This window comes from Triturus cristatus, chromosome 6 (genome assembly GCF_964204655.1).
Source record: "Triturus cristatus chromosome 6, aTriCri1.1, whole genome shotgun sequence".
NCBI lineage: Eukaryota > Metazoa > Chordata > Amphibia > Caudata > Salamandridae > Triturus > Triturus cristatus.
Window position 1 is genome coordinate 1,843,335,240 of NC_140589.1, and position 26,118 is coordinate 1,843,361,357.

Below are 26,118 nucleotides of genomic sequence, written 5' to 3' on the forward strand. Positions count from 1 at the left end.
GCAATCTCACTCATAATAGCATTTCAAATTATGCATCAGGTTATACCAGGGCTCAAATCAGGATATGGATTCCAGTAAGGCTCCAATTTGGCCACTTTGTCACAAATCTATAAACAGGGGCTGATGGTAGGCATGAATTAGTAGTTTCAGGCTAGGAATAACCTTGAACATGTGTTTGAGGGAATTAATCAAATCCTCTTTAATCTCATCTCTCACTGGAAAAGGTCGAAGTTTACTACAACACATGAATACTGCACAGGAAAAAAGCTTTTCCCAGGATGGGGGTAAAAGGAGGTGTAGGAAAGTGAATTTGCAATGCAACTACTCTGCACATTTTCACATCACCAAATATAGGATGGTATATTTAGTCATAAAAACATTTAATTCACAAACGTTTGGCAAGAGATTTTAGTTCTACTTCTGTAAACGTAAACTCTTAAATTCATGAAACTCAAATCTTGACCAATGTAATGACCTATATACCAAGTGGTCGAAGTGGGGGGAAAAAGTAGGGGAACTGTGGGCAGAGAATCAGAGGGTGGGAATAACTAGAGGATTGGGTCAGTCGGAGGAGTCGGTGTGACCAGAAAATGCAAACCATCCCAATTTTTATTATTTGTTTGGCATTTCACTGAACAGTAACAGCTTATTATGTTATTTAATTTAACCAATGGATACACATGCTTATTTATGGTTTCATATGAGATATTGATATTAAAATACATTCACAAAGTGGAATACGTTTACAATCACAATGTACAAAATACGCTTAAAAGTGGAATCACAAGCCAATTGTTTCAGAGCCATGTAGTATGTCATCAGCACTTCTCTCTTTTACCACAAGAGCTCTTGAAACATGAATGGCAAAATATCCTAGCTTGCACATGTTTTCCACATAATTATGGCTTCTGCCATATTTGCTACATAATCTGCTGCATGATCTATTTTAACCAATAAATTGATTGTAGCTCAAAAGGATCAAAAGTTGCAGAAAAATGTGACTTGTGTTGCTGCAAAGTGGAGGGCTGTGAGAAAGTGGCTCTGTATATACTGTTCCCAAATAGGTACAGGGTGTACAGAGTCCACAGTCCCCAGAGGTTTGGCAGAGGCTAAAGTTAGATATAACCTTACTCTGTAAAGTGGTAGCTTGGTCGAGCAGTATCAGAGGACAGTATAAAGCATTTGAGGCACACAGTCAGCAAATGGTCTCACACACTCAATAACTAACGCTAGGCCAATGCTTTATATATATAAAAAAATATGTTTGTTTTATTTTAGAACCAACAATAGGTATCAAAATATACTTTCTCAGAATGAGATGCTTTATATAAATACTTTTGCACTATGCAATTGGTTTTTGTAGAAAGTTACAGGTTGTTACAATAAGCAACACAATTTCAAACACAATAATGCATTGGGTTCAATGGAAGTTTTAAGTTATTTGCAATAGATAACTTTCAGGATTACTTTTGTAATTCCAGGACTGGATCCTAGATTCAGTCCTGGGTCAGTTCTTAGAAACAAGTAATAAAAGTCGACTTAGTTGCCGTTATGATTTTTAGGCAATTTTGTGCTATTTTAAAAATTGAAACTTAGAAGAAATTTCATAGCAAACAGTCAATGATTACCTACGGAAGAAAATTGGGTTACGGGTAAGTACGGTTGTGAATATTTCAGGGTCAGTGCTGGGTATCAAGATCCAGCACTGGGATCTCACCCAATAGCAGGTGAGTGTTTGTTACTCGGCTGATTTTTGGTGAATATTTTAAGTTTTGAAAACGCCACACTTAAAAGAAATTTCAGAAGAAACCAGTCAATGTTACCCTATGGAGAAAATTGAGATATCTGCTTTCAGGTAAGTACTCGACTGGCAAAGTTAAGGTTCTGGGCACAGACTCAGGGTCTCCCAGGGTCAGGTAGGTACAGTTGTTACACCCTCAGCGGCACAGGGGCAGCCGGGTGCGGAGTGAGTTAGGCCCAATGTTACCCTATGGGAGGCAGGGGGGCCTTGGTTGGTGGCTGCTGACTAGCAGGCCACGCGGCTGTGGGAGCTGGGCTCCTGGTCACTTGCTCAGGGCAAATGGGGAAGTAGATAGGTGCAAAGGTTACACTGCCAGGGCCACTCTGGCAGCTGGGTGCAGGGTGCTTTTGAGCCTTCGGGCGCTCAATTGATTTCAATGGGAAAGCTCCGGTTTGGAAAAAGACTGCAAGCCCGGGGACGAAGATTCTTCAGGTGCCACCACCACTTCGAGAGGTAAGTTGGGTAGTTGGAGGATAGGTAGGTACCCAGGAGTTGGGCACAGGGGGCCGCAGGGCGCCTTTTGGTGTCGGGAAATCTTACCCTCTGTTGATCGCTGTTGGGGGAGGGGGGTCCTTGGTTCTGAGGCAGCAGGGGCCGTCAGGAGCGTCGAGGGAAGTCCTTGGGTGCAGGACTCGGGGTCACAGTCGCCGGGGGGGTCGTCCTCGTGGTCTTTGTTCACTCCAGCACAGGCCAGGCTTGGCGGGTGCAGAGTGGGCAGGGTTCGCGGGTCCGGGCTGATGCCAGGGATTAGAAGTTTGAGCAGAGCCTCTGCTCATGGGAGTCCCAGGTGCTTAGAGCCAAAAGGTAACCAGGTCCCCCGGGGTTTGTGAGGTTGCTAGCCACAAGAGGTGCCGGGTTGTAGCAGGAGGAGGTTCGACAGGCTGGTAGGGCTGGGGCCAAAGCAGTTGGTGTCTTCCTCTTCTTAGCAGCTGCACGACAGGTCTTTTCTTCTTGCTCTTCTTTGTATTTTTGAATCTGGGGAAGGAAGGTTCAGGGTGCCCCTAAATACTTTATTTAGATGCATTACAGGTAGGTAAAGGGCAGGGACCAATTGGTCCCTGTCCTGAGGTGGGTACACCCTCTATTCTGCCACTCTCCTGTGGGAGGGGGGCAGTAGCCTAGTCCTGATTGGGTAGGGCCTCCCATCTTCAAGATGGCAAGCGCCCGGAGATGCGCTTCACCTAGCCTCCCCCACCTGAGGGGTGGGGTTGGCAGGCTGGCACATCCCCTGTCCTTATTTGGGGTTTCCGGTCAGGCTTCCCACCAGAGTGGGGGATGCAAGTGTCCTGGGGAAGCTCACAGAGGCGGCATGCCTTTGAAGCTTCCCCCTGCCCATCCTGGGGGAGGAGACCTAGCACCTCGCCCAGGATGTGCATTGTTGCAGGCCCAGGAGAGCAGGGGCTCTCCTACCCAGGGATCCAGCAACACGTTTGCTGTGTGGCAGCCTAGGCAGCCTCTCAGACCAGACGTGGATTGTAGGTTAGGTTTCAGGGGGCATCTCTAAGATGCCCTCTGTGGTGCTTGGTACATTCAATCCCACACTGGCATCAGTGTGGGTTTAATGTGCTGAGAAGTTTGATACCAAACTTCTTAGTCTTCAGTGTTGCCATTATGGTGCTGTGGAGTTCCGTGTTTGACGAGCTCTCAGCACCATGTACTCTTAAATGGCAGCACTACACTTATAGGGCCCCGGAATGGACCTGGGTACTGTAGGGGCACAGGGCTCATGCTCCTGTGCCCACACCACTGGCATAGGGCACCCAGCTAGAGGGGTGGCTGATGTATGCCAGGGCAGTGTAGGTGGTGGGAATGGCACACAGGGATGTGTGCCATGTCGACTCTTTGTTTTGTCTTGTACACAGACACTCAGCATGCAAAGGCAGTGTGTGTGTGTGTGTGTGTGTGTGTGTGTAAGGGTACAGGGCATTTAAGGGTGGCACAATGAGTGCTGCAGCCCTTAGAGGCCTTCCCTGGTCACAAGGCCCTGGGTACCTATGGTACCATTTACCAGGGGCTGACATGTGGCCAGGGTTCGGCAAATTGGGTTTGAGGTTTTTGTTTAGGGAAGGAACATAGGCCCTGGGCACCTAATTGGCAGGCACACTCAGTCAAAGTACATTCAGCAATTCAGCCAAAAGTGGGGGCATACCATGCAAGAAAGATGGCACTTACTCACAAGGGCCCTTTTCAAAGGTGGACTGGTCACCTTTCTCACTGCAGCATTTGCATGTTACACTGGTAATAAACGAGGCAATATCTTTGCAGAGACTGTTAGTATGTGTAAAAATAATAAAGTAACAGAAAATGTACCGCATTAAACTGCAGCCATTTTTTTGCTGAATATTTGTGTCAACACTGCGACATAATTTTAACCTCCATTGCTACATAATTCCAGTGGCCCCAAAGCAGGCAGCACATGTTAAAAAGTGACTGTGCATGAAGCAGAGAAACCGAAAGTTTCACTTTTAACATAGGGTGAAAAAGTAATGCAAGGGCCTTGTAAACAAGTTCCTTAGGTTGGTGTGCGTGCAAATCCTGCATTGCTGCTCCCTGGTGGGTTGCACTACTAATGCTGGAGCAAGCCCATTCAAGGTACTAATGGGTGAGGCGGACTGGCCTCAAGGGTCCTGTGTCCTCAGTGACAGTCACTGTTGCTCGAGGGTGTGTTGCTTTGTAGGCTCGCCCGCAAGACTAGAGGTGAAAGTCAGTATGGATCGTGGGGGACAGGCCTTCAAGGTTAACCCACACTTCCTAAGACACCAGTGCTTCTAAGGACTAGCATGGGAATGTGCCTACTCAGGAGTATGGTCTGTGGGACTGGCAATGAAGCTGAACCTGGTTCCCCAGTCCAAATTCTGCAGCTCTGGCCACAGTGACATTCTCCCTCCATCCGCTCCCCCTGAACACTGTACTGCCCCACTGAAAAACTTGCACTGCCTTCAGCTACAACCCAATTGTGCCCCGTCATACACACCTGGATGTGACTAAATTCAAATGATGCACTAGACAAGAGTAATATGCTGATGTAAAAAAAGTAGTAACGTTCTGGAAAATACAAACCCACATAGGGAATGCAAGATTAGGTAAACCATGTGAAATGTAAGCAGGAACACGGTTACCTGAACGCTTTTACACTAATTATTTAGAAATTAATGAGTGTTTTTGCGTTAAAAGTTCAGCACATGACTACAGGGCCCGGCAGGGATCCGTTTCCATGTCCATTGCTTATATCCTTACAAAAGATAAGCAGTATTGTTTAAGAATTCAACACTGTGATCCAGCACTCCACATAATGGTTTCAAAATACAGTCATAAAGTGTGACAATCCATTCAGCAGGTCTTGTTACAAATTCTTTATTAAGTTTTTTTTTTTTTTTTAAACGGCGCATCCGACGCTTTTCGTCCCCAAGGACTTCTTCAGGGCAAATTTGAAATACAAGGGCGCTTGGTCTTGTTCCTCTTCCGAGTTGAGGTCTATGGCCAAGGCTTCCCTGACTTGCCAAAGTAAAAAAATATACGGTTTAATTTTTGGTCGGTCAATCTGAAGTTTTCAGTATAATGTCACCCTGTCAGGGTTTAGGGACTAGCTATATCTGTATTCCTGGAGCAGGGTCCCTCCATCAAGCGGTACGGACCACATATGTGAACACAGAGCCATGGTACACATTTTATAAATTAAAATACTGAAAATAGCCGATGCCCCCAATTATGATCAAGACAAATTCTTAACGAACCTCAACACAGTGCTAGCAGATTGGGTGGGGTACCCATAGTTATTGGGAGGTGACTAATGCGGTTCTGGCCATCCAATCGGACCGCTCTCACCCCCCGCCACCCCTCCCAAAAAAGTGCAGTCTCAGTATAACAGGCAGACGCTCTCTGTGGCTGGGCTAAGGGTTAGTCGTTGGGGGACGCTTGGCGTCTCAAGAACCCAAATAGTCAGGAATACTCATTTTATTCATGCCACACCAGCTTCATACCAGACTGGACAGAATGTTCTGCTCCCTCACCACCCAGGTGATGGATGCCACTTACCCAGGAAAAACCTTATCGGACCATAATCGCTTAGAGAAGGCTGACATGGGGAAGAATACCTAAACCAGTTCCCACTTGGAAGCTGTGGCCACAAATGCTAGAAGACACGGTCTTCCGATCCACTATGGCATCAGCCATAACCAATTACTTTAACGAAAATGACAATACGGCATCCACACGCCTAATAGAGTAGGACACGTTCAAGACCGTTATAAGCGGAGCCGCTTCAGGCGGCTCAGTAGGGGCCAGACAGGAGCGCCTTTAGCACGTCTGCTACTGGACACCACCACCCCCCACTCCCCTATACATGAGATAGCCTTGCCAGATGGCACCAAGGTGAAAACATAACACGACAAATGTAGCATTCTGTGAATACTACAAATAGTTATACAAGGCCCCTGAGGGGACAATGGAGGAGCTCACAAACCTTTTTGAATGACCTCCATTACCCTCAAATTTCGCAGTCAGACCAAGTGAAGTGACTGGCCCGATCACTAAACAGGAAATCAGGGAAGCCATTCGGGAACTCGGCCACAACAACGCTCCAGGTCTAGATGGCCTGCCAGCGGAATTCTAAGACACCTTCTCGGATACACTGGTTCCACACCTGGAGAGGCTATACCAAGCAGCATTGGAGGAGGGCGCCCTCCCTCTCACCACTGCAGACCTCGGTCACCTCTCTCCCTAAACCGGGTAGGGACCCATTGGATATGTCAGGCTACTGCCCTTTATCCCTCCTACCAACAGAATACAAGATCCGGGGGAAAATGCTAGCTCGCCACCTGCTCCACCTCATACCACAACTCATCCACACGGACCAGAACGGGGTTGTCCCAACCCGCAGCACCTCTATAAATATCAGAAGTCTCTATAACATAATGGAGCCCACCTCCAATAACGTCGAGAAGTGCAGGATGCATCGCCCTGCGACAAGCCTTTGATACCCTCAGCTGGGACTATATGTTTAAAGCAATGGATCGGTTTAGCATCCCTCCTGAATATGTCAAATGGGTCAAGCTGCTCTACACTGTTCCCACGGCACGAGCCCACGCTGGTGTTCACATATCGCAACCATATTTGGTGAGTAGAGGCACCCGTCAGGGCTGCCCCCCTATCGCCATTGCTCTTCGTGCTAGCACTAGAGCCCCTTGCCATTAGACTCTGTATAGAGGCGATAGAAAATGGGATCAGATTGGGCAATACAACACAATGTCAGCTTACGCCGATGACCTCATACTACACATTAATAACCTGGCAGAAGACCTGGGACCCCTACCACGCATTTGTTATCATCTCGAACGTATATCAGGCTTAGCCATTATTGAGAAGAAATCTCACGCATTCTTTTTTCAACCATTGGGGCAGCTGGAAGTTATCTTTGGAAGACTATCTCAAAGTAGAGCCAGACACCTTTAATATTTAGGCATGCAATACATCGATCCACTCAGGACCTATTAGAGGGCAACCTGTTAACCCCTTCGGTGCTCATGACGGAACGGTTCCGTCATGAGCCACGGTTGAGCTGTGCTCATGACGGAACCGTTCCGTCATGACCACGCCCGCGCAAGATTCCGTCAGCACAGCGGCGGAATCTGCGCAGCATGGAAGGGGTTAAAGACAATTACATCGCTTTGAGCACAGACATCCTTCTGGACTTCACTGCCCCTCTCTGTAATAGGCACAATAACCACCTCCAAGATGGTCATGCTCCCACGCCTACTAAAGTTCTTCACAAACCAACCAGTGCTGATCCCCCACCCCCTTTTTAAAATACTGGACACGTTGCTCACAGATCTCATATGGGGCAGGGGCCACAGAAGAGTGGTGCTGTCACAACTACAATTGGTAACGGATAAGGGTGGCCTAGGGGTACCAGACTTCCGAACCTATTGCTACGCAAGCCAGTTATAATGGATATACTGGCTAGCAGGGTGCAATCTACACAAACTGGACTACACACCGCTGCTGCTATCAAGTGGCACCCTGCACACCTTATTGTTGCCACAGAGTAGTATCCTCTCAGAAACACCCCTGCTGCTACGCATAGCGCTTATCTATTGGAAGCTGGCACTACATGCGCCATACACTCCCCTACGCCCCCAACACTCCACTGTTACGAATCCCTACACCCACTGGCTTGGTCACTACGCATAGTAAACTTAAATGGACACGTGAGGGAGTTTCCACAGTGGGGGCACTGTTTACAGATGGGATACTGGTGGACCATGAGAACTTCTCCCGAGCAGAAGAGACCTTGCGCTCTCTTTCTACTGCATGCAGCTCTGGTCAGTTATGTGAAGAAACACTGGGCACTGAACTGTGAAGAACCTCCGACACATGACTTCACATACCCTGTATACCTTAAGAGTAATGGGCGACACCCGATTAGACTGCTTTATAGGGGAATCTGGGCACATGCCGGGATTCCCCTCACCACTCAGAGAAAAATGGGAGAATTACTTGGGTAGTAACCTGACGGACAAGGATTGGACCTCTCTTCTAGAATTCCCTAAAAGAGAATCCTGCAACGCCAAATTCAAACTAATACAATATATGATTCTTTACAGAGCCTATCTCACTACACACCGCCTTAACCGCATGTACCCTCACCACCCAGGTTTCCTGCCCAAGATGCCAGAAGGAGAACACCGACATGATTCAAATATTGTGGTTGTGCCCACGCCTGGGGGGGGGGGGGGGTGTGGGGGGGGGGGGGGATTATGGTCAGAGGTCACCCACACAGGCATTCCTGGCTGGGACACAGCCGAGCGGTGTCTACATGCCTCTAACGATGCCCCAAGTCACAGTAAAAAAAACTAGTTACTTACCTGTACACTATGGTTCTCCAGTATTATCTTTCATAGATTCACATGCTTGTATCTTCCCCGTCGTCATGGTGGGAGTCTCACGGTAACAGAATGACCACAGGAGTATAAGAAAAAACTGCATAGCAAATCCCATAGGGAATCCTCTTATTTGGTAACCAAACATTATTTGGTCCAAGACTCTGCCAATCGGCTGCCAGCCCTGACATCACACTCCCCAGCAGAGCCTTCCTGCCTCAGATTTCCAGCCCGAGTGCGAGACTACAATACATCTAGAGACAATGAGGTTCTGCCTGAGAAATGGGGAGGTGGGCGTGCCGCATGTGAATCTATGAAAGATAATACTGGAGAACCATAGTGTACAGGTAAGTAACTAGTTTTTTTTACTCCAGTATTCAATCTTTCATAGATTCACATGCTTGTATCAGAATAGCAAGCAGTACTTATCCCAACATGCATTTCCAGGCTGAAACCCCCAATAAACAGTGGGCTCTGCTTCTTTGTATAGAATGGTAACATACATCACAGTTTTCAAAATATGTGTCTAAATATACATATAAATATATTTCTACATATACACCTCCAAATATGCTATGAGAAATACCTTCATGAAATAGATGCCGTAGAACCGCCTGTCCCACTGCTGCATCCTTTTTCCATGCCGTGTCCAGACAATAGTGTCTAGTGAAGGTGTGCGCATTCTTCCATGTCGCAGCTCTACAAATATCTGGCAATGACACTCCTGCGAATAGAGCCGTAGAAGTTGCCATCTTCCTTGTGGAGTGCGCACGTACTTTGGCTTGTAAAGGTTTTCCAGCTTTTACATGACACAAGGAGATCGCCGAAGTTATCCATCTTGAGATACTAGATCTGGATAGTGCCAAACCTTTCCTGGGGCCAGAAAAGGCCACAAAGAGTTGATTTGTCTTTCTGAACGGTTTAGTCTTATCGATGTAAAATTTTAGACATCGTTTAATGTCCAAAGAGTGTAGAGCTCTTTCTGCAGATGTTGAAGGATCTTTAAAAAAATGTAGGCAAAACCACTGGTTCATTCAGATGAAAGCTAGAGGGGACCTTAGGGATAAACTTGGGGTTCGTCCTCAGAATAACTCTGTCCTGCCTGAATTGAAGAAATGGTTCTGCAATTGAGAAAGCTTGGATCTCGCTGACCCTTCTTGCCGACCTGAGCGCTAATAGCGACGCTGTCTTCCATGAGATAAATTGCAAATCCGCCTTATGTATTGGCTCAAATGGCGGCTTCGTTAGCTCTGCAAGAACCGTATTAAGCTGCCAAGGAACCACTGGTCTTTGAACTGGAGGAAACATTCTGAAAAGCCCTTTGAGAAATTCTTTAATAACCCTTTGGGACCAAATAGATGGTTGGTCAGGAACTCTTGTGTACCTTGAAATAGCGGCCAAGTGTACTTTTATAGACATATGAGAGAGTCCAGATTTGGCCAACGTTATTAGATATGGAAGAATTTGAGCAGAAGAGACTTGAAACTGATGTAGATCCTTAGATGCACACCAATGACAAAATCTTTTCCATTTAGCCGAATATGTTTTGTTTGTCGAGATTGCTCGAGATCGTGACAGAATCTCTCTGCATTCTTGAGGGATCTTCAACAGTTTGAACTCATGTTCGTGAGGTTCCATGCTGACAAGTTCAGCGATTTCAAATTTGGATGCAGTATCTGGCCGCCGTTCATTGTTATTAGATCCTGCACTTATGGAAACTGTATCCTGGGTGTCACAGAGTCTGAGAAGTTCCGAGAACCACGCTGGTCTCGGCCATGCTGGGGCAATCAGAATCAGATGGCACGGCTCTGATTTCATTTTTCTCAAGACTTTTGTTATTAGAGGGAAGGGGGGAAATGCATACGCAAACATCCCCATCCAGCACATCTGTAGCGCATTGCCCCACGACCCTTTCTGTGCAAACCTGCTTGCAAAGTTTTTGCATTTTGAATTGTGACGATCCACAAACAGGTCTAACTTTGGAGTGCCCCATCTCTTGAACACTTTGAAGAGTTGCTTTTGGTTCAGTTCCCACTCGTGAGAAATCTTGGATGATCTGCTCAGAATATCTGCTCTTGTGTGGTCTACGCCTGCAACGTGTTGTACTTGAAGCGAAATGTTGTGATCCAGAAGACCCCTCCAAATTTCTTGTGCTTGCTTCGACAATATTTTAGATTTTGTACCCCCTTGTTTTAGAAGGTAAAACATAGATGTTGAGCTGTCTGTCTTCACAAGTACTGTTGAACCGCGAATCCTGGGAAGAAATGCTTTTAGGCCCAAGAAAACAGCCCTTAGTTCCAGCAAGTTGATGTGGAGCTGCGTTTCGCTCTTTGACCAGTGACCCTGAATTGCGAGCTCCTGCAGATGCGCTCCCCAACCTTGAAGTGAAGCATCCGTCATCATTACGAAACTGTAGCTCTGTGGTTCGAAAGTCAGTCCTTCCGCTAAATGATATCTGATCTTCCACCATGACAGGGCCCTTATGATCTGAGGAGTGATAACTATTCGATCTTCGAAGGATCCCTGCGACTGAATCCATTGCTTGTCTAGCAGTTCTTGGATAGGTCTCATGGAGTCTGCAATTGGGAAGTAGGGGGATACAAGAGGACATCATCCCCAACAACGATTTGTAGGTTCTTACTGAAACGGACTTTATTTGCAATTGCTTCGTCAGCTTTATGATCTTTTGAATACGTTCCTCTGAAGGATAAGCCCTCCGCTCCTTCGTGCAAATTAAAGCTCCCAGAAATTGAAGGGACTGCGATGGCCTGAGATGTGATTTTTCTAGGTTGACTCTGAGACCTAGGCGATTGAAAAGGTTCATGCAAACTTGAAGAGAATGTTGGGCTTCCCTGAACGAACCACCTTTTATGAGCCAATCGTCTAGATATGGGTAAATTTGGTGACCTTGAATTCTTAGATGTGCTGCCATACACTTCGTAAAGATTCTCGGCGCCGACTTTAGGCCGAAAGGCAATACTTTGAATTGATAATGGCGCCCCGCCACCATGAAGCGCAGACATTTTCTGTGATTTATATGGATTGGGACGTGAAAATAAGCATCTAAGAGGTCCAGGGATGCCAAATAATCTCCTTTGCCAATCAGAAGGAGCATTTCCTGCAGCGATAGCATTCGAAATGATTTTTTTTGGATGCATTTGTTGAGACCTCAGGTCCATTACTTGTCTCCATTTTGATGTGTCTTTTTTCTTTATGAGAAAGAAATGCGAATAAAAGCCTTTCCCTCGTTGAAGTTGCGGAACTTCTTCTATTGCCTCTTTTTGTAGTAGAGCTAAAACTTCTCCCTTGAGGCTGATAGATGTTCTTGTCTCCTGTGTAGAGGAGGCTGAATTGGAGGCTTTTGTACGAACTCGAGGGTGTGGCCATGTTGAATCAGATCCAAAACCCATCCATCTGTTATTGACAGCCAGGCTGGATAAAATGAAGACCGGTAATGATTGCTGCTTCTTGAACAAGTGGCGGGTGCCTTGACAAAGTCATTGTCGTCGATTGGATTGCTGCGATTTGCCTCTCGCAGATGATCTCCCTCTGGACTGTTGCTGATAAGTATTTGTTGAACGAAATTGCTGATTATTTGAGTATTGGCGAAATCCCTGCTGATTGTATGGCGGATATCTATTTGATTGAAAAGAAGACCTTTGCATCAACTGTCCCCTGGATCCTCTCCTCCGAAAGTACTGGAACCTGCCCTGTTGAAGGGATCCTAACGCACGCGCTGTATCCGTGTCAGTTTTTATACTTTGGAGGGCATCATCCACATGCTTTCCGAATAGGTTCTCTCCATCAAATGGCATGTCCACTATTTTAGCTTGCACTTCTGGCCTAAAAGAAGTGGCTTTAAGCCATCCTTGTCTTCGCAGGGCCACTGCGCCTGCCATTTGCCTGAACGCCACTGAGGACAAATCCATAGCGATGTCTATGGATTCTGAGGCTGCCCTATCCCCATCTTGCAAGATGGCAGCCACTTCTTCTCTTTTATCCTCTGGCAGATGAGCTAGAAAAGGTGCTATATCAGACCACATCTGCCTATTGAATCTGCTGATGAGGGCTAACGCATTAGAGGCCTTTATGGAAGACGCTGGCATCACAGCAAAACGCTTCCCTGCACCATCCATTCGCCTCCCCTCTTTATCCGGGGGAACTGCTGATGTAGACACCGGATTTTTGGAGTGCCTTTGGGCGGTCTGCATCACCACAGATTCCGGTCGCGGATGTCCAAATAAACAGGCCGGAGAAGATTCTGGGGCTCTATATTTCTTCTCTATTCGAGGAACTGAAGCAGCCACTGAAGCCGGGTTCCTCATTATTTTTAATCCTTCCTCCCAAATGTGAGCGATTATTGGTATGGACCTAATAGATTTCCTTGAATCCTCCTTGAAGTCATAGAGGAAACATTCGGCTTCTTGTACTGGAAGTGGAAGCTCAAATCTTTTTGACGCTTTCTCCATGATATCATGGAAACCTCCTATATCTTGTGGCGGAGAATGCGCCGGTGATGGAGACGGAGTAGTTGGAAGAACATATTGGTCCCTTTCATCCCCAACCTGAGTATCTTGAAGAAGTTCTCCTTCTTCCGGTTGATCCACGCCACTTTCCTCCAAATCATCTCCAATTGTCACAATCGGGGGAGATTGAATTTTCTGAGAAGTAGTCTTGGGAGAGGAATGAGGTGGTTGAACTTGTGCGGGCTTATCTGAAGTTTGACACTTGAGTGTTAGCTTCGGGAAAGCGCCGATAGTAATCATTGATCATAAGCCGCAAGTCAGTTACTAGGGAAATCGGCATTGAGATAGTATCCTCTCTAAGATCAGGCGGAGGTTCTTCCTCTTCTTCATAGTCATATGACTGCTGGAATGACTCATACCTCCTTGAATCCTGTGGAGGACGATCTTGGAAAGAGAAGACTTCCTGAACCTCCTGATACTCTTCATATTCAGTCTCCTGGCTCTTAATCTGAAGTTGGGACGGACTATACGCCACTCCTGAAGACTCTTCATCTTCTGACTGCAATTCAAGCAGATTAGATGGAGGAAGCGGAGAAATCTTTGTCCAAGCCGTAAAATCTGATGATTTAGTCTTCTTTGTCGACGAGCCCGTCGACGATAGAATAGATTTTAAAGATTATTGTCTTTGCCTTTGGAGATTTAAAAGATGCCGTCGACGGAGCTCCCGTCGACTGAGATCTCGCCGACGTGGAAAACTGAATTATCGTCGACGAAGTCGTAGACGCTGTTGCTGATGATGGGTCGACGACGTCGGACCTGGCCTCCCCGTCGACAGGATCGTCGACGAGCCTTTCTTCGACGACGATGTTTTAGTCGTCGACGTAGCTGTCGTGGTCGAAATGGTAGTCGTCGACGATTTTACTGAAATCAAAGCCGGCGACGCCCCAATTTTCGTCGACGGAGCGGAGGAGACTTCTCTAGACTCTGTTGATTTCTTAAGAGGAGTATGAGGAAGTGAAGACGAAGAAGCTTCTTTGCCTTTTGTTTTTTGCTTTTTAAGTTCTGTGTTATCTTCAGAAGCTGAAGACTTCCTCTTTTTTGAAGTTCTAGGTTCCTCTTCAGAGTCCGATTCTGAAGTGACCACCTTCTTTTGAAGCCACAACAGAAGTCGTGCCTCCCTGTCACGTAGGGTTTTCGCAGAAAAGGTTCTGCAATGCTTACAGTCCTTAGGCACATGTTTTGGGTGCAGACAATATAAGCAGTCCTTGTGGGGGTCTTCAGAAAACAATCTAGGCTTTCCACAGGATCTGCAGGGCCTGAAGAGCCTCTTTTTAGAGCTTTCAGCCATAGTAAGCAAAAAATATGAAGCACAGTACCTCAATCCAGTAAAGAGAATGAATCTCCAGATGAACAAGAGGACAAAAGTTCACACACGAACAAAACTGAGCAAGGCTCAGGGAGACTCCTCCTCACACGAAGGCGGTTGGAAATCTGAGGCAGGAAGGCTCTGCTGGGGAGTGTGATGTCAGGGCTGGCAGCCGATTGGCTGAGTCTTGGACCAAATAATGATGAGGTTTGGTTACCAAATAAGAGGATTCCCTATGGGATTTTGCTATGCAGTTTTTTCTTATACTGCTGTGGTCATTCTGTTACCGTGAGACTCCCACCATGACGACGGGGAAAGATACAAGCATGTGAATCTATGAAAGATTGAATACTGGAGAAGTACAGCTTCAGTTTGCTGATTTGGCCCTACTTATAGCGGAGCGCTCCAACACCGAGTTGGAAGCCGTCCCTCCCCCCCAACACTATACTCATGGCATAGGGAGGCAGTTCGATGGTGCAATTCAGAAAGCGCAGCCATCAGGAGAGAAGACTATAGGGGCCTTAGAAAAACACTGATCTCCATGGAAAGGGATCTAATGCTTGAGGCTCTTCACGCAATTGAACCCCCTATTCCGCAACGCAAATAAAACACAAGCTACCCTTCCCCCGACACACAACCATGCCAAGTTACCCACAGCAGTCGGCCATACGACCTGGAGGTAATGATAATGTCTTGCTAAATGATCGAACCCTCTGGATTGGAGGAGTTTGGAGCCAAAGCAAGCTCGGAATATGCTAAAGCATAATGGGGTGAGCCAGGAGAAAGGAAGGGGGGGGTTGGGTTATTTATTAGTGTTCTTTCGAATTATATGGTTAACATACTGCCAATTAACTCTTGATAAATCCTCAACTGCATGTAGATGCAATAATATTGTTGCCTTGCATAGGTCACTACCTATTTCTTGAATGTATCTAAACTGAGCTCAGGTTTTTCTGCTTATTCAATATCTGTTGCTCTGCCTACGGATCCAGTATTCGCATGCCCACATTAGTTGGGGCACTCTGTAAAATCAATAAAGTATGAAAAATAGCTGATAAGGATCACATTAAACGTTTTCTAATCCACGCAACCAGGTATTGAAATACCTCCAGGAATGGTGCACTCCCCCACCTGTATAAAACAATGCTGTTCAAAGAAAGACGATAAAACTAAAATAGCGCTTCACTGGCAAACTCTGTAAATTGGCGCGAATGTATTTGGGTGTGAATAAAACCATTCTGGCCTCTTTGCGACCACTCTGTCCTGCTTTATTTTGTTATTTATTGATTTTTCGTATTTCGAACTTTTTTCCCCCACTCCGTCCAAGGCTGCATTAACTCTTCCACAGTTACTGTGGTTAGCAGTTCTCCAGTTAAACAGCAAAGTGATACTGTAAGACTTCAACCAACTACCATTTGACGTGCTGTAGTATAGAACTCCCATATTTCAACTTCGATTTCTAATTTCGGAACGTTTTTTATTTCCTGCAAACTCAGGAAATAAATAAATCAGAACTGCATTCTCAACCCACGAGTTTGAGCTTCATTCGCTCACTCTGCTTCATCGAGAGCAGTTTTGCTTGAACTATTTCTCACCACCAGGTACTCTTTAATAAAATCTTATTTGAATCGGACATTCCACTGTTACATTCTGAAATTTACACGTCAGGACCTTATCCTTGGATCTAAGAGGAGATTCATCACTTACATTACAAGACACTGCAACACCTGTCCACCTATAAAACAAGCATTGGCATAGCCAATAGGTCTCGCCATTGGGACCTTTTAATTATTTAGTTATGCAGCATAATATCCTTGGTGCAACCACATCAACTGTTGCACGGCTAAACACTTATACGGTCCCAAAGGCGAGACCCATTGGCTATGCCAATGCTTGTTTAACATGGTCTTTCTTCGTTTTAATGATCAGCCAGGGATCATTAAGACAGCTATAGAACCCATCTAAAAGTGAATTTTTCTTGTACGCACCATAGACAAATAAGTAGAACTAGAAATTAGTATCAACCCTGAACACAGAAGGATTACATGGCAAAATCACTGACACAGGACAGCACACATCCACGGAGTTATAAGGCAAGCTAAACATATGAAAGACACAAAACACCAATGTTTTAGTTGCGGAGCACTTTTTTCAGGTTTTGAAAGCACACTGAAAAAAAGATACTGTTGATCTCCCATGTCGCAATGCAATTGAGGATGCGGCCTAACGGCTAGAGCTGTCGACCTTGAAGCGGGGGATAGGGTGCCTGTCTCGGCAGGGATACTCAACACCCTGTGATTCTGGGCAAATGTCTTAATCTCCCTGTGCCTAACAAAATGAATGTGCCACTCTAACAAAACTGGCGCTCATGTAAAACGCTCCGACACCTTCAGGTCGAGTTCGCGATTTATATAACAAAAATATATATATATTTTTTATTTAATCAGTGTAGTATTGAATTTTGGGGTGTGTAGTCATGGTTTTCTATTGGCAAGCACTAGAAAGTAAATTATATAACATTTGAGGGAGGAGCTAGTGAAGAAATACGTATGGAATATTAAAGGAAATTAATTGGATCGAATTTAAAAGGAAAAAAAACCGAGCCCTTTTCCAAGACTTGATTTGCCATAAAAAAATTATGTCATTTTTGTAGAAAGTGAGTTGAATAATTTATTGTAAATAATGACCTACGAAATAAACCCCTCGCCCTGTGTATTGGAATCTGGTAACCTTGTCCTGGAGTACCTTCAATTGCTGATCCCAGCTCTTCGACGCCTGCCACAATGCTACATGAACGAGGCAAGGGCCAGGAAGCGCAGCAGGGAATGCCTTAAAACACTGTGCAGTCCATAGCGTGCTTTGTATTATTAGGAGAGAGAATGTGAGCACGCATAATATTTTAACCAATGTGTCTTTTTAGTAAAAAGTGTTGGCATGCCGGGAACTGAAAAGCCGGGAGTGTCCGGGACATGTGGTTTCTCTAGTGCAGGCTAGTGCCTAGCGCAGAACCCACCTCCTCAGCGACCAGCACACCTCTAGCTCTTACCATGCAGTTGAAGTGAGCCGCCACCTCGTCGTCGGTGGTCTTGTACAGGATGCCGCTAACTGGGGTCTGCTCGCGCTTGTGGCAGAAGCTGCAGGCGCCCTTTTTTTTTCCCCCTGGCGGCCGCGGGGCCATGGTGCCAACTCAGAAACACAGCTGACAGAGGTAGATCTGCGGCCAGGTGATGCAAAAAAACTATGCGGGATCCGAGTCGGACACCTCAGTGCGCAGCCATCTGCGCTGTGAGTCAGCTATTTCTGTCAAAAGCTCCCAAGTGTTTAGTTGCAGGCAAAGTTTTGTTTCCAAGGCAGAACCCAGCTGCGCGGGAGAGGGAGCCACGCCCCCCTGACAAGGCCAGTCCGTGAGATTTAGGTTTCGGTTTTGTAGTAGGCGGGATGAAGCCGCTGCACATTTGCATCTGTCCCATGAAGGGCCGTGTGCATCGCCCTTATGAGTAGTTTTACCGATAGCCGACTAGGTTTACAAACGCCACTTCGCTTTTTGCTTTAGATTTGCATTCATGCCAATGACACTCCTAATTCTTGAAATAAACAAGCGTTAAAACACAAGTGCGGCCCAGTGGCCGAGAACGTTAACTATTAACTGACAGGGGGGGAGCAGGAATGAGCCTGCGAGTGGTGCGCACGCCTGGAAGTGGCAAGCGAGAGGAAAGCCAGATGGTGCCTGCTCGAGCGATGCGAGGAAAGCGCGTTACTGTGCACGTAACCGCACGCTCTAGGCCAGCAAAAGCTTGTGGTAGGATTTCTAAAGCCCACTCACTAAATGTCTCGCCAGACCAGCACATGCGCTGGCTCAGGCGAGACCTAAAAAGGGGTCTAAAAACATGGAATGATATTGCAATCCTTAGCTCCGCTAGAGTAGAAGGGGGACTAGATTTGTTGTCCCTCTTCACTTCTTAAAACCAATCTGCCACCTCTGGTCTGCAGGTTCTGGGACCCATAGAAGCCAATCACAAGTGCAGAACCGGAAGGGGTTATGCTCTGATGAAACCAATATCCAGCACTGCTAATCTAGTACTTTGTCCCCCTTTTTCTGATGCCAGCTTTCCATGATAAAAAATGGAATGGTACCGCAGGAGAGTGCCTTTGTCACAAGTGTGCTGTGAACGGTCATGCACATATCCAGTTAGGTATACAGAATTCTGCAGTGTCCTATTGCTCTATCTTGGAATGGAAATTCTTGGTGTACGTAGAGGTTGCAAAGGATTTGCTGAGCTGCTGTCCTACACTCTGCTCCTGGGGTATTCGTTGAGAATGAAGTCTATTTCTAAACTTGAAAGTTGGTGTTATCCTTCAAAAAACTCCAGAAGCAACTTTGAATCTGACATGATAGAGGTAGATAGATCAACACACCTAGGATGCACGAGTTTGAATATGCTACTTATCAGTATGCATCTGTTCTTGGCATGTAGGGCTGCTGACATTCATATCTGTGCATAGATCGCCGCCTAGTGTTGGGTCCGGATGTTTGCACGTTGTTGTCCTGGAAGAGTCTTCGAAGTATCCTGAGATAGGTGACTCCTCCCCTGGACCACAGTGCGCATGGGCATCCTCAGATTGTTTTTCGCCATTGTGGCAGTGATGGAGTAGATACAGAAAGTGATGACCATGCTATACGGTAATTCTGAGAGCTGCAGCTGCTACAGGCGCCGGGGAGGGTGGGTTGGCGATATGAATGTCAGCAGCCCTACATGCCAAGAACAGATGCATACTGGTAAGTAGCAAATTCAGTTCGAGGCATGTGGGCTGCTGAATTCATATCTGTGCATAGAATAAATAGCAGTACCTCCCATTAGCGGCGGCCACCAGTGCCAGCTGCAGCGGTCTGAAAAAGAGTTTTGAGAACAGCCTGTCCTACAGCTGCCTGCTGTTTTGAATGTACATCTACACAGTAGTGTTTGGTAAATGTATGTATAGTGGACCATGTGGCTGCTCTACACATTTCATGAAAGGGAAGGTTTCCCAGGAAAGCCATGGACGCCCCTAACTTACGTGTTGAATGGGCTCGTGGGGGAATCGTTAATGTGCGTTTAGCCTTTTGATAGCAGATTTGAATACATTTAACGATCCATCTGGCTATACCTGCTTTGGAAATGGCGTTGCCCTTGTGTTGTGGAGAAAAGGCAACGAAGAGTTGTTTTGTCTTCCTAAAGACTTTAGTTCTGTCTATATAGTACATGAGGGCTCTTTTTACATCTAGTGTATGGAGCATTCTCTCTGCTACATTTTGTGGATTTTGGAAGAAAACAGGCAGTTCTATAGTTTGATTCATGTGGAACTGTGATATTACTTTAGGCATGAATTTGGGGTTGGTACGAAGTACGACCCTGTTTGCGTGAACCTGTATGAATGGCTCTTGAATGGTTAGTGCCTGGAGTTCACTAACTCTTCTTAACGAAGTGATTGCCACTAGGAAAGCTACTTTCCAGGTGAGGAATTGAATCTCACATGAGTGGAGAGGTTCGAAGGGTGGACCCATTAGTCGGGTGAGGACCAGGTTGAGGTTCCACACCGGTGCTGGTGGGTGTCTTGGGGGAATTACTCGTTTAAGTCTCTCCAAGAAAGCTTTGATGGCAGGCACTCTGAACAAGGAGAGGTGCTGCCTGTTCTGGAGATAGGCTGCTATTGCGGTAAAATGGATACGTATTGAGGTGTATGCCAGATTGCATCGGTATAGGTGTAAGAGGTAACAGATTATATTTTGAATGGATGCGTCTAGCGGGTTAATGTCATTGTTGTTGCAGTAAATGACAAACCTCTTCCATTTAGCTGCATAGCAAGCTCTGGTAGTGGGTCTCCTGGCCTCCTTGATGATCTCCATACAATCAGGTGGCAGGTTTAGGTAGCCAAACTCTAAGACTTCAGGAGCCAGCTTGCCAGGTTGAGCTGTTGCGGATCTGGGTGCTGAATTTCGCCATGGTTCTGCGTCAAAAGCGCGGGTTTGATCCGCAGCCTTTGATGCGGTACCACGGAAAGTTCCAGAAAGGTGGTGTACCATGGCTGGCGCGCCCACGTTGGAGCAACTAGGATGAGTGTCAGTGAGTGCTGTCGCAGTTTGCGTGCCACCAGCGGTATTAATGGCGCTGGGGGAAAAGCGTACGCAAATCTGCCGGACCAGTTCATCCATATCGCATTGCCCTGCGACTGTGGATGTGGGAACCTGGCGGCAAAGCTTTGGCATTTTGCGTTTTCCCTTGTGGCGAATAGGTCTATCTCTGGATGACCCCACTGTTGGAAGTACGGTTGGAGTACTGATGGGTGTAGCTCCCACTCGTGCATCTGGTGGCTGTGTCTGCTGAGCAGATCCGCCATCTGGTTGTCCTTGCCGGGGAGGTGTTCCGCCATGAGGAATATGTTCCTCTGAATGGCCCACTTCCACATGCTCTGAGCCAGATGAGACAACTGTGGAGAGCGTGTTCCTCCCTGCTTCTGTATGTAGTACATGGCAGTCATGTTGTCCGTCCGGATCAACACGACTTTGTTGCACAAGTGTACTTTAAATGCTTTCACGGCGAGGAAGATTGCCATCAGTTCCAGAACGTTGATGTGCATCTTCTTTTGTTGTGTCATCCATAGTCCCTGCACTGTGTAATTGAGTACATGAGCTCCCCATCCCTGGAGAGAGGCGTCCGCTGTCAGTATTATTTGTGGAACAGGCTCTTGGAACGGTCGGCCCTTGCAAAGGTTTTGTGGATTCCACCAATGCAGAGAGTTGTATGCCCGACCGCTCACCAACACTAGGTCTTTTAAATTGCACGTGAGCCTGCTTCCATTGACGTTCCAAGCACTCCTGAAGCGGGCGCATATGTAGTCTCGCGTGCGGGACTATGAAAATGCAGGAGGCCATCATGCCTATCAACTGCAAGAACACTCGCGCAGGAAGGGAGTGTTGAGGTTTGAACTTTGAGATCAGCAGTTGCATGCTGTTGAACCTCACTAAATTTGGCTGAGCTGTGGCTGCCAGAGAGTTTATGGTCGCGCCCAGGTACTGTTGTACGTGTGCGGGTTGGAGATGTGATTTTGGGTAATTTAGTGAGAATTCCAGACTGTGAAGAAGGTGGATGGTGAGGGACATGTGGCTGGCGCATTGCTGGGCTGACTTTGCTTGAACAAGCCAGTCGTCCAGGTAAGGGTAGACGTGAATGTGTTGTCTCCGTAGATGTGCAGCCACTGTAGCTAGGCACTTGGTGAAAACCCTGGGTGCTGTTGTCACGCCGAAGGGGAGGACTTTGAATTGGTAGTGCTGCCCCTGAATAGTGAACCTGAGATATTTCCTGTGTGACGGGTGTATGGGTATGTGGAAGTACGCATCTTTGAGGTCTAGCGTGGCTAGGAAGTCTCCCTGGCTGAGCAGCGGGAGAACCTGCTGTAGGGTGAGCATATGGAAATGCTCTGACAGAATGTAGTGGTTGAGGGGTCTCAGGTCTAGTATAGGTCTGAGCGACCCATCCTTTTTTGGGATTAGGAAGTACAGAGAGTACACCCCTGTCCCCTGGTGGTTGACGGGCACGACCTCTATTGCACCCTTTTGCAGCATACTTAGCACTTCCTGCTGCAATAATGCTAAATGCTCTACGGACATAGGACGGTGCTTTGGCGGTATGTTGGGTGGAGTGGAGGTTAATTCGAGACAGTAACCGTGCTGGATAATGTCCCTGACCCACCTGTCTGTGGTGATGGTTTTCCACGTGGACAGGAACCGCTGGAGTCTCCCCCCCGACAGGTGTTATGTGGTCGGGGGGAAGGGAGAGGGCGTCACGGTTTGTTTTTGGGTGAGGACCTGGTGTTGCCGTAACCACGTCCTCTGCCCTTGGTGCTGGAGCCACGATATCCACCTCGGTTGGTTTTATCGTAGGTACTCTGTGTGCCCCCTTTAGTGTATTGCTGCTGTGACCCCTGGCCTCTAGCTGCTCCCCTATTCCCGGGGCGACGAAAGGAGCCACTACGAAATTTCTGCGTTTGCAGAGCCCCCATTGACTTCGCAGTGTTAGTGTCTTTCTTTAGTTTTTCTAAGGTGGTGTCAACTTCTGGGCCGAATAAGTAGTCGGGGTTGACTGGCTGAATCAGGATGTTGTTTTCAATCTCTGGTTTGAATCCTGAGATTCTTAGCCAAGCGTGTCGGCGTAACATGACGCTGGTGTTAATTGCCCTTGCTGCTGTGTCGGCAGCATCCAGTGCGCACTTAATGGATGCGTTGGTAAGGAGTTGTCCCTCTCTGATGAGGAGCTCCGCTGCCTCTTTGTATTCATCTGGCAGATGCTAGAGTAGTGATTCTAGCGTGTCGTAGTGTGAACCAGGAGGGCCTGTGTATTGGCAATGCGCCAGATGTTTGCTGCTTGAGCTGCAATTCTCTTGCCTGAGGTCTCCAGCACCTTGGACTCCTTGTCTGGGGGAGGAGCATCACCCGTTTGCGAGTGGGCTCGTTTGCGAGCGTTAGCAACCACCATGGAGTCCAGAGGTAACTGACCTCTAATGTACATAGGGTCTCCGGGCGCAGGTTTGTATTTTTTTTCAATCCTGGGGTTTAGCACCCGTGCCCTGGTTGTTTTTGAAAATGTCCTTTGCAGGTTTGAGAACACCTTTCAACATGGGCAAAGTTTTGATAGTTCTCTCGGAGGAGGCTTAAGTATCCACTAAGCAGTCTTCCTCAACAGTGTCAGAGTGGAGTTGTACTCCATGATTGGCGGCAGCACGTTCTATGAGGGCATTGAAGGCAGCAGTGTCCTCTGTGGGAGATGTTTTGGCGCCGTAAAGCTGCGTGTCCTGGGTATCTGTCGCGGTACCCTGGTCTGTAGGGTCATCCCATGCTTGGTCTGGGTCCTGCTGCTCTTCAGGATCGATATCCCTAGGGTAGGTGGTATCATCACCCATGTAGTCCTCCATTGCGTCGGTTTCGGAGAGCGTAGGAGAAAAGGACTGGGGATCCTGATAGGAGGTGAGCAAGCGTTCATACAGAACCGGTTCCGACTCTGCTGGCAATTTGTGCTTCAGAGGTATTCTGTCCAAGGCCTTCTCTGGAGTGATCTTCCGTTTGCGGAGCATCAGTCTGCCAGTGTCGGCGTCGATGAATTGTGGCTGTGAAGGCTCAGAAGGTGAGTGTCCAGTAGATGGGGACTGTGTCTGGCGGACACGTGTTCGGATCTCGAACATCTTCGGCGCCGTGGATGGCGGCACACCAAAAGTGATGTTGGTTGGTGCCGAGGGTGCTTTTTGAGCCTTGTTCGTGTCGGGGCCCGACGTGGATCGGAGGGCTTCCCGTTCCCTGATGCGTTGCAACGACGCCGCAACTTGTCGCACCGAGAACGCCGAAGGTTCTTTGGTGCCGGTCGGTACCGTGGAGGTAGGCGTCGACTGCTTTGGAGCCACAGGGTCATCGATCCGAAGAGAGGTATCAGTGGTCGTCGGAGTCGATGACTTGGCATGTGCCGCTGTTTTCGAAGTGGACTCAGATGGAGCGGCCATTTTGACTTTAGTGGTCGGGGCCGACTGCTTCGGTGCCAGGGGCCGAGGCGCTTTAGTGGGACCGAGGGCCTTCCTTTTCGGGTTGGTACAGATATCCGCTGCAGCGAGTTCGGCGCCGAAATCCCTCTTAGTGCGTTCGGAGCCGATGGTCTGTGTTGGCGTCGAAGGAGTGAAGGTCTTCGAGCCGATCACGGCCAGTTTCACTTTTGGTTTAGGTGGAGCTGGTGCGACGATTGGTTTCGGTTTCGTGGAAGGGAATCCAGTCGTCTTTGGTAATAATGGCTCATGCTGGATGTTCGAGGCCGGGCCCGAAGGCGGGGCCGAAGAACTTTGGGATTGATCGCGGGTAAGGCCCGGAGGCGATCCCTTGACCTGAGCCGTGGAATGACACACTTTGACGGCCTCCGTATCGACGGGTAGGCCTGGCATCGAGGGGTAGGCCTGGCTCTTCGCTAGAGCCATCTTCTTCAGCCCCAAAGGCCTCATCGTAGTCTCCTACCTCGTCGACGGCTTCTTCCCTGTGAAAAAGCACTTCATCGGCGTCTTCCGATCGGGAATCGTGTTCGGAAGCGGGGCTGGAGTTTACTTCTTCCACGCTCTCAACATCCTCGTCCTCTGTGCTGAAGATGTTGGCCGGGGCAGGCGCCGATTGCTGCGCTTCTAATCTCTATGCCCGTCGATTCCGGAGAGTCTTCTTCGATCGGAATCGGGCACAGGCCATACATTTCGATTCGTCGTAATCTGGTGAGAGACATTTGTTGCATACCGGGTGGACGTCAATGTGTGGGTATTTGGCGTGGCATACAGGACACCGTTTGAATGGGGTCCTTGATTCCATCGTCGATGTAAGGTCGATGTTCGGACCAAACGGATCCGAAAGGCTGGAAGAAGTTTCGAAACTAATTAAGAAAACAGTCGATACCGAACTGGAACAGTACCGACGAAAACTAAAGGCCTTTTGGCCTTAAACTAAATTTTCCTAACTTGAGCTAAGATAAGCACATCCGAACCCAATGGCGGAAAAAAACAATCTAAGGATGGAGAGGATGCCCATGCGCACTGTGGTCCAGGGGAGGAGTCACCTATCTCGTGATACTTCGAAGACTCTTCCAGGATAACAACGTGCAAACATCCGGACCCAACACTAGGCGGCGATCTATGCACAGATATGAATTCAGCAGCCCACATGCCTCGAACATATATATATATATATATATATACACACACACACACACACACACACACACACACACACACACACACACACAATCTACTGGCGGTCGCCAGTAGATAGTTATAGTTAGGACCGTGTTTCCATAGGAAATCTCAAAATTCTATTTTGAGAAACTTTGGCGCCGGTTGACGAATCTTTGCGAAATTTTCCAAACTAATGGGGCGCTCCGCTCAGCTCCTACCCTGAAAGTCTCGGGGGGATTCGTGAAGCGGGGGCCGAGAAAAAAGGAGGGTCCCAAAACGCGTTTTCCCCATACATTTTCCCATAGGACCTTTAGTCGAAGGTACAGCCCGAACGGCTGAACAGAATTACTTGAAATTTGGCAAAGAGGTAGTCCTCAGGTCAGGGAAGTGCGTTTTGCATATATGGAGTCAATCTGTTCAGTAGTTCCTGAGAAAATGGAGTTAAAAGCACATAAATATCTATAGCCGCGCACCGTGCGCACACCAAAGCGTGCGCGAGCGTAATTCTGATTGGTGGTTAAATGTCAGCCAACGTTCGAATCGGTCGAAATCAGGAAGTGTCTGCCGCCATTTTGTTTGTTTTGAGTGCGAGAGTGAAAAAGGAAGGTGGCGAACGTGAAAAGGGGGCAGGGTAGAGAGTTCCTGACCCCCTAGCCTTTGTCAGGGGGTCCCTGAAGGACCCCGAAGGCAGAAAAAACATTTTAATTTTTTTCAAAAAATCGCGGGGTGCGCGCACCGTGAAAAACGCTATAAAAAACAAAATTTTGAATACGTAGTTTATTGTAAACTAAATATATGAAAAATATATGAATACTTACATAACTTAGCATTTAAAAAAACGTACAAATTCACTTAAAAAACCATAGGTTTCACACATGTTATAGT

General features: G+C 47.4%; 1 protein-coding gene across 3 annotated transcripts in view; it reads right to left on the minus strand.

Moving 5' to 3' along the window:
* The window catches only part of PPM1G (protein phosphatase, Mg2+/Mn2+ dependent 1G), a 142,892-nt gene that overhangs the window by 33,553 nt on the left and 83,221 nt on the right, over positions 1-26,118 (minus strand). The window lies entirely within an intron of this gene.